The sequence below is a fragment of the Oratosquilla oratoria genome, chromosome 1 (assembly GCF_046742065.1).
Source record: "Oratosquilla oratoria isolate Oo_2021 chromosome 1, ASM4674206v1, whole genome shotgun sequence".
Taxonomy (NCBI): domain Eukaryota; kingdom Metazoa; phylum Arthropoda; class Malacostraca; order Stomatopoda; family Squillidae; genus Oratosquilla; species Oratosquilla oratoria.
Genome location: NC_134777.1, coordinates 125,360,151 through 125,370,150, shown reverse-complemented (window position 1 = coordinate 125,370,150; position 10,000 = coordinate 125,360,151). Strand labels below are relative to the sequence as shown.

At 35.8% G+C, this 10,000-nt stretch overlaps 1 protein-coding gene across 5 annotated transcripts in view; it reads right to left on the bottom strand.

Annotated features, from left to right (window-relative positions):
- The window catches only part of LOC143026440 (uncharacterized), a 1,178,515-nt gene that overhangs the window by 337,746 nt on the left and 830,769 nt on the right, over positions 1-10,000 (bottom strand). The gene's annotated exons all lie outside the window — the stretch shown is intronic.

The following is a 10,000-nucleotide window of genomic DNA, read 5'->3' as shown; positions in this document are numbered from 1 at the left end:
CCAGCCGGAGATTCGGTGAGAGAGAGAGAGAGAGAGAGAGAGAGAGAGAGAGAGAGAGAGAGAGAGAGAGAGAGAGAGAGAGAGAGAGAGAGAGAGAGAGAGAGAGAGAGAGAGAGAGAGAGAGAGAGAGAGAGAGAGAGAGAAAAGGAACACACACACACACACACACACACACACACACACACACACACACACACACACACACACACACACACACACACACACACACACACACACACACACACACACACACACACACACACACACATATATACTCGTGTATGCAAAAGCAACACAGAATGACGAGGGAACTCGGAGACGTGGAGAAGAGATATGGAGTGATCTGTGAGGGAGGGGGGGGATGTGGGGGGGGATGTGGCAACCCCACCCATCCGGCCAAGGACATCACAATGATAGATGCAAGAGGAGGAAGAAGATAAAGAAGAAGAAGAAAAAGAAGAAAAAAAGTAAGAGAAAAAGAAGAAGAAAGAGAAAAAGAATAGGAAGAAAAAGAAGCTGAAGAGCAAAAGATGAAGAAGAAGAATAAGAAGAGGAAGAAGATGAAAAAGAATATAAAGAATATAAAGAAGAAGAAGAAGAAAAATAAGAGGAAAAAAAGAAGAAGAAAGAGAAAAATAAGAAAAAGACGAAGAAAGAGAAAAAGAAGAAGAAAAAAAGAAGAAAGAGAAAAAGAAGAGGAAGAAAAAGAAACGGAAGAACATGAAGAGGAAGAAGAAAAGAAGAAAAAGAATAAGGAGAAAAACAAAGGAGAAAAAGAAGAAGAAGAAGAAGAAGAAGAAGAAGAAGAAGAAGAAGAAGAAGAAGAAAAGAGGAAGAAAAGAAGAAGAGGAAAAGAAAATGAGGAAAGGATAAGAAGAAAAAAAAAAGGAAAGGAAAGGAAGAGATAAAAAGAAGAAAGAAGAGAGAAAAAAAAAAAAAACGAGATCCTAGGCGTACTCCCCTCCTCCTCCTCCTCCTTCGCCTCCATCCCTGCCCCATAAATTTCCTCCACATGACGTCACTGCGATCGACGGAGGCGGCACTCCGGAAGGCTGGCTCCACGTTCTTCCTGAATTGTCTCTGCACCAAAAATTATCTTTACGGTTTCTCTGACGTGACGTGACGCGTGGTGCGACAGCGGGTGAAGAGGGAAAGAATATTTTTGGTGCAAATTTCGAAAAGAGATTTACTTTCTATTTCTTATTGTATTTGTTTATTTATATATTTTTTATTTTATTGGTATAGTTATTTATTTATCTATTTATTCGATTAGTTATCTATTACTTTTTATTTGATTTTATTAATATATTTTCTATTTATATATTTATTTATTTACACCTTTCTATTTTATCAATATAGTTATTCATCTATCAATCTATTCAATTACTTATCTATTATTCTTTTATTTAATCTTATCAATTTATTTTTTATTTATATATTTTGTCTTCCTTGTATATAAAGGCAAGAGAATTCTATTTCTTATTGTATTTGTTTATTTAGATTTTTTCTATTTTATTGATATAGTTATTTATCTATCTATTTATTCAATTAGTTATCTATTACTTTTTTATTTGATTTTATTCATTTATTTTTTATCTATATATCTATTTATTTATACTTTTCTATTTTTATTAATATAGTTATTTATCTACCTACTTATTCAATTAGTTATCTATTACTTTTTTATTCAATTTTATTAATATATTTTCTATCTATATATTTATTTATTTACACCTTTCTATTTTATCAATATAGTTACTTATCTATCAATATATTCAATTAGTTATCTATTATTTTTTATTTAATTTTATCAATTTATTTTTTATTTATTTTTTTTGTCTTCCTTGTATATAAAGGCAAGAGAATTAATGAGACCACGCTTCGCATTGTATAAAGATACCAGGTTACAATAGTGAGGATCTTAACTCTTTTACTGTGAACCACAAAGGAGAACCATTTTTCATTTCAGTCAAAGCCCACACCTTTTCATTAACGACCCATGTGTATATGAATAAAAATAAATAAATAAATAATAAATATAATGAAATAGGAATGAAAAATGACTGAATATAGAAATAAAGTAGTAAACAGAATTAATAAAGAAAAATCTATAAACATCAAGAAATACATAGACAAATGAATAGAAAAAATAAATATTAGAAAAATATATAATGTCAATAAATGGATATAAATAGATGACTAAATTCATAAGAAAAAATAATGAATAGCCAAGTAAATAACAAATACATACACACATAAACAAAAATGATAAAAAAAAATGATAAAAAAAAATATCATGAAAGGCACCATTAATCACTACTCCAGGCAACTTTTACAGACGAGCTAGCAACCTGACTGGCAAGCTAGCAACCTAACTAGCAAGCTACGTACCTAACCATCTCTTTCGCCAGTTAGGGCAATTTCTCCTCCATGTACAAATGGAAGCCCATTGTTCTGGGCGCTTATGGTATCCTGTTCGCTTCTGAGGGGTAGCCATTAATGTCGTTAGGGCTTGTGACAATGCCTTCCCAAACACCCATTACACAGGCACATGGTCCTCCTGTCCCTCCCTCCCTTCCCCTCCCACCCCCACTCCCTCTCTCCCACCCACCCTCTCTCTCTCTCTTTCTCTCCATCTAACTCTTACTCCCTTTCTTTGTCCCTCCTCTTATCTGTCTGTTTTTGTTTCTCTCTCTCACCTCTCTCTCTCTTTCTCTCTCTCTCTCTCTCTCTCTCTCTCTCTCTCTCTCTCTCTCTCTCTCTCTCTCTCTCTCTCTCTCTCTCTACCCTTCCCTAGTTCCATATAGACTTTTTTTTTGTCATTCTATTAAACCCTTCCCCGCTTCTAAACTTCCTTAAAGGCAAACTCTGCCAGGAGGGAAATTTTTCATGTCCGTGCAAGCACGCTTTCATCTCTCCCCTTCTCCTCTCTCTTTCTCTCTCTCACTCTCTCTCTCTGTTTTCCCTCTTTCTCTTCCTCCCTAAACTTTTCCCCCTTTCACTGTTTCTCCCGTTGTATGTTTCTCTCTCTTTCTCTAACTCTCTCTCTCTCTGTTTTCTCTCTTTCTCTAACTCTCTCTCTCTGTTTTCTCTCTTTCTCTAACTCTCTCTCTCTGTTTTCTCTCTTCCTCTTCCTTTCTAAACTTTTCCCCCCTTTCACTGTTTTTCCCGTTTTATGTTTCTCTCTTCCTCTCTGTTTTCTCTCTTTCTCTTCCTCTCTAAACTTTTCCCTCTTTCACTGTTTCTCCCGTTGTATGTTTCTCTCTCTCTCTCTCTCTTTCTTTCTCTCTCTCAAATAGACGATAGCAAGCCCACATTGGATTCTCCCATTATACGTTTCTCTCTCTCTCTCTTTCTCTGCCTCTCTCTCTCTCTCTCTCTCTCTCTCAAATGGACGATAGCAAACCACACTGGATTCTCCCGTTATATGTTTTTCTCTCTCTCTCTCTCTCTTTCTCTCTCTCTCTCTCTCAAATGGACGATAGCAAACCCACATTGGATCATTGCGATTGGATATTAATCTCCATTCAAGGGGAAAAAATGATCACTATGATCTCTTATTCCGTTCCCTTCCTCTCCTCTAGATACAATCTCCATGACTCCACGGATAGAAGCTCTGGTGAGATTATATGTGACGTCACGCTCTCTTTCTTTCGTAGAGTCCCTCCTCCACCTACTCCACCGACCCCTTCCATCTATGGTCAATTCATTTTAAGTAGGCGGAGAGTTGCAGGAGAAAGGAAATTACTTCAGCACGCGCGCACACACACATGCATACATACACACACACAAACACACACACACACACACACAAACACACACACACAAACACACACACACACACACACATGCACAGGCAGACATACACATACACATACATATATACATATATACACGCACGCACACACACACACACGAGTACATACAGACATACACACATGCATACATACACATATCCATAAATACATATATTCATGTTCAGACATACATATATACGGTACATACATAAATACACACATACATACACACACACATATATGGCACATAGTTACACCAACACATATATATATATACATATATATATACATATATATATATATATATATATATATATATATATATATATATATATATATATATATATATATATATGCAACAGTAATCACATAAAACACGTGAATAAAGATTTATGCTTGTAACCACGAGGAAAATAAAGATCGGAATACTAAATTCCGATCTTTATTTTCCTCGTGGTTACAAGCATATATATATATATATATATATATATATATACATATATATATATATATATATATATATATATATATATATATATATATATATATACATATATACAGTACATAGATGCTTGGTGGGTGAAAATGACAAAATATATATGATAAAATAAACTAGTAAAATAATAATTAATGAAAATAAAGTTATAATCCAGCCATCTAGGGCAGCCGCCAGACGATTCTATTCACCTCTGAGGAACTGGATTATCACAGATCGTGAACGACTCCCAAAAATCCCAATTTCTGAGTCCACAATCTCCTCCCACTCACTCCCTTATGCTCCCCCGTCCCCCCTAATCCTTTCCCCCGGAACCTCTGCCCTCCCCCCAGTCACCTCCACAAGCGTTCCTCCTTCTACCTCCCCTCCGTCAATCCTCCTCCTCCTCCTCTTCCTCCTCCCACTTCGGGTATCGCGTACCAAGTTAACGATTTTCCGTCTTCCTCCCTCTCTTTTTTCTCCTCCTCCCCCACCTTCTCCTCTTTCGTCTCCTCCATATTCATTTTCCTTCCTCCTCCTCCTCCTCCTCCTCCTTCCTCCAATTCCTCTTCATTTTTTTCTCCCTCCTCCTCATCTTCTTTCCCCACCTCCTTTTACAGAAACTAACTCCTCCTCTTCTCCCCCTTTTTCCTCCCCCTACTGATCCTCTGCCTCCTTCTTTAGTTTCTTCCTTTCCTCTTAATCCTCTTCCTCCTTTCCATGCTCCTCTTCTATAGAACCTAACCTCTAATATCATTCCCCTTCCACCTCCTCCTCCTCCTCCTCTATCTCCTCCTCCTCCTCCTCTGCCTCCTCCTTTAGTTTCTCCTTTTCATCCTACTCCTCTTCCTCCTCCTCTCGCTGCCCATCTTCTATAGAAGCTAACCTCCAATTTCATTCTCCTTCCTCCTCCTCCTCCTCTTCCTCCTCTTCTGCCTCCTCCTCCCCCCTCCTCCTATGGGGCTAATCAAGTTGTTATCAGGGAAGCACTGATTACACTGATCAATACACAATAAGCGCTTGATACCGAGGAGCCGCCTGAAATAACAAAGGGCCTTACGACAGGAGGCGCTCAGCTGCGTCTCCCAAATAACCACCTTTGCCCTACATCCCTGGATAGCCAGGATAAGGTCGGGAATCGTACCCAAGAACTCATATGTCAGTAGAGAGACAGAGAGAGAGAGAGAGAGAGAGAGAGAGAGAGAGAGAGAGAGAGAGAGAGAGAGAGAGAGAGAGAGAGAGAGAGAACGAGGGAGAGCGAGAAAGAGAAAGAGAGAGATAGATAGAGAGAGAGAGAGAGAGAGGAGGGGAGAGAGAGGTGGAGGGAGAGGGATATAAAGAGAAAAAAGAGAGGGAAAGAGAGAGGAAGGAGGGAGAGCAAGACAGGCAGACAGACAGAGAGACAGAGGGAGAGAGAGAGAGAGAGAGAGAGAGAGAGAGAGAGAGAGAGAGAGAGAGAGAGAGAGAGAGAGAGAGAGAGAGAGAGAGAGAGAGAGAGAGAGAGAGAAAGGCAGAGAGAAGAGAGGGAGGAAGAGACAGAGGCGGAGGGAGAGGAAGATACAGAAAGATATATAGAGAAAGAGAGAGGGAGAGAAAAAGAGAGAGAGAGAGAAAAAGAGAGAGAGAAAAGACGAGAGAGAGGAGGGAGGGGGAAGGAGACACATAGAGAGACAGAGAGGAGAGGGAGATAGAGAAAGAGAAAGAGAGAAGGAGAGCAGGGCCCAATGAACCAAAAAGGCAGAGTAATACTGAGTTACAATATGATTTGTTTTTATTCTGGTTGTCGTCAGGCAATTTTATTCATCTTTGAGACGACCCTCACCGAAATCTAGTGTCGTAACCGACCCTGTATGTCAGTAAATGATTTTATTACGATCAGGTCTAAGAGGGGGGGACGGGTGGCGATACTGTTCGAACGGGGTTGTCCGTTTTCATTGTTCCGCTCCTCGTTTTCTATGACTTTATGTTACTGATCGAATCCATGAGTTCCTTTTTTATGCAAATACCTCGCGTTTAAAAGCTTTTCCATTTGGGCCATTTCTATAAAATTTTATTTCAAGGTTTATATTTTCCAATATTGTGGTTAATAATGTAGTATATATATATATATATATATATATATATATATATATATATATATATATATATATATATATATATATATATATATATATATACACACACATATATATATTGTTCCCAATTATAAAAGCGCTGATTATTGCTGGCAAAAAATATCTGTTTATATCTATAGCTTTATCTGCATGTATGTGCAGTATACATATATATATATATATACATATATATATACATATATACATATATATATACATATATACATATATATACATATATATATACATATATACATATATATATACATATATACATATATATAGATATATATATATGCATATATATATACATATATATATTATATATATATATATATATATAATATATATATATATATATATATATATATATATATATATATACACATATAAATGTATGCCTCATTGAAAATGATGGCTAGTTGTGCACTTGTTGTTTTCTTAGGGTTATTTTCCATATGCCTTCCTCTGAACTTATTCTCCTTTGAAAGGAGGTTTGTAACTTCACTATCGGTAGCCAAACAATAATGACTAATTGCAGTGAAGTCATAACCCGCCTTTGAAAGGAGAATAAGTCCATAGTAAGGCATGTGGAAAATACCCCTAAGAAATTAACAAGTGCCCAACTAGCCATCACTTTCAATGAGGTATGCATAAGAAGAAATATCCAGCTCATATATATATATACCATCAATATATATATATACATATATATATATATATATATATATATATATATATTAATGGTATATATAAATATATCTATATAACTACCAGGCTATCTACCTTTACATATATACAGAGTATGTTGACATATCTACAGTATAAAGCTGTCTATATAGGAACCTACATATCTTCCCATCTAATTCCATTAAACTTTTAACCTGCATGATGTATGCTATGTATATTTGTATATACACGCACACACGCACGCACACCCACACCCACACCCACACCCACACACACACACACACACATACATATATATATATATATATATACATATATATATATATATATGTATATATATATATGTATATATATATTATATATATGTACATTACAAAGGATTACAAAGGCGGAGCATGCCGACTGGAGACCTTTTGATCCATATCTAGGTCGGATGCAAAGAAAAAAAAATAATAATAATAATAAAAACAATAATAATGTAAATAAATAAAATACATAAATAAATGCATAGGTATAGTTGAATAACAAACAATCAGGTAAATAGTAAATGATAATAAATTGACATATAACTAATATTAAATGAAAATCAGACAGACAAATTATAACAAAACAAAAACAAATAATATAACATAAATTATAATCATTACAGCATCTTACTTAGGTATAAATCTAAATGATGCTTAAAGCTTCGAACTGAACTACATTGCACTACCTGTGCAGGAAGTTTATTCCATCCATTAACTACACGGTTGGCAAAGTTGTTTCTACCTACTTCCAAATTGAATCTATTTCCGGACAGTTTGAGACCATTGTTTCTTGTCTGATTCTCATTCAATGTGAAAATTTGGTCACTTTTGATGTTGTCAATTCTCTTTAAAATCTTAAAGACCTGTATCAAGTCACCTCTGAGTCTACGCTTTTTTAGGGAAAACAGATTCATGTGCTTAAGTCGATTTTCGTATGATTTATTTTTGATATTTGGAATCAGTTTTGTGGCTCGCCGTTGTACTTTTTCCAATCTGTCAATGTCTTTAATGAGATTCGGTGACCATACGGAAACAGCATATTCCAAATGTGGACGAACTAACGATTTATATAGCTTGTTAATGAGTGATGGACTTTTGAAATCAAAAGATCGCGCAATCAATCCCAGAATCCTATTTGCTTTCTCAGAGGCTGAAATACACTGCTTGGATGATTTGAGGTCGTTACTGATAATTACGCCGAGATCTTTTTCACTATCCACTTTTGTTAACGAATTTCCAAATAACTTGTAATCGTACTTACTGTTATTTTTACCTATGTGCATTACCTTGCATTTACTTGTGTTAAATTTCATTAGCCACTTTTCAGACCATTGCTGTAATTTATCTAAATCTTCTTGAATATCTAATTGGTTTGAGTGATCATTTGCCACTCCGTACAGTTTTGTATCATCAGCAAATTTGGAAACAGTAAATTTTAGTCCATGGTCTATATCATTTATATATACTATGAATAGAAGTGGCCCAAGAACGGAACCCTGAGGAACTCCACTTGCAACACTTTTCCATCCAGAAGTTTTTCCATTTAAAACAACTCTCTGTTTTCGACCTTTCAACCAATTACTAGTCCAACCTAATAGGCTACCACTTATTCCATGCAAAGCTAATTTAGTAAGTAGTCTTTCGTGTGGGACGGTATCAAAAGCTTTTGCAAAGTCTAGATATATTAAATCTATATTGTTTCTTTTGTCATAATTCGAGATAACTGTGTTGTAGAATTCGAGTAAGTTAGTCACGCAAGAACGTTTCCGTCTGAAACCATGCTGGCTATCATTTATCAAACGGTTACCTTCTAAATGATATTCGATAGCATCTCTGATGATAGTTTCCATTATTTTTCCTACGATTGAAGTCAAACTTATAGGCCTATAGTTATTTGGTTTCTTTTTGTCACCTTTTTTGAATATGGGAGTAACGTTAGCTAGCTTCCATTCTCTTGGGACATCTCCGGATATGATGGATTTCTTGAAAATAATTTCTAATGGAACAACAATCTCATTTTTCATTTCCTTTAAGATTCTTGGATGCCAACCGTCAGGCCCTGGTGTTTTATTAACTTTGAGTTTGTCTATACACCTTTTAATTTTTTCTTTTGTTATATTTACCGTAGTGAGTAAGTTTACCCCAGACTTTTCACAGGTTTCAGTTTGGAATTCACTTTGAGGTGTTTCGTTTACGAATACCGAGCTAAAATAATTGTTTAAGATATTACACATTCCTTCATTTGAATATTCAAGTTGACCGTCAGCAGATAATAGTGGACCAATGTGATTCCTAACAACCTTTTTATCTCTAATGTAACTATAGAATTCTTTGGGATTCTCTTTGGATTGATCAGCGATGTTCATTTCGTATTGTCGTTTTCTTTTTCTAATTGTCTTTTTTAAATCTCTCTGTATTGATACATAACTTTCATAGTCATTAGATGCACCCGAGCACTTATATTTCTTATAAGCCTGTCTCTTTTTAGCAATACTTTTTTCAGTTTCTTTGTCGAGCCACTTTGGGCGAGCCTGATTTGGGGGACGTCTGTCCTTAAAAGGAATGTAAGTTTGAATCATCTTAGTGAGCGTATTTTGAAATATTTCCCACATCTGATCTACAGGCCTTTCATTTAATTTTGCCTCCCAATCTGTAAGCTGGAGCTCCTGACGTAGTCCTATGAACTGAGCTTTACTGAAATCGGGTATTTTAGAAGCACAAGTATCTATTCTAAAATTGTTTAGGAGTTTGAATCTGACTAAGTTGTGATCGCTATTTGCAACAGATTCACCGACTTCTACATCAGTTACCATGCTTTCGCGGCTAGTGATCAATAAATCGAGTAAGTTTCCATATCTTGTGGGCTCTTTTACATGCTGAATTAAGTAATTGTCACCA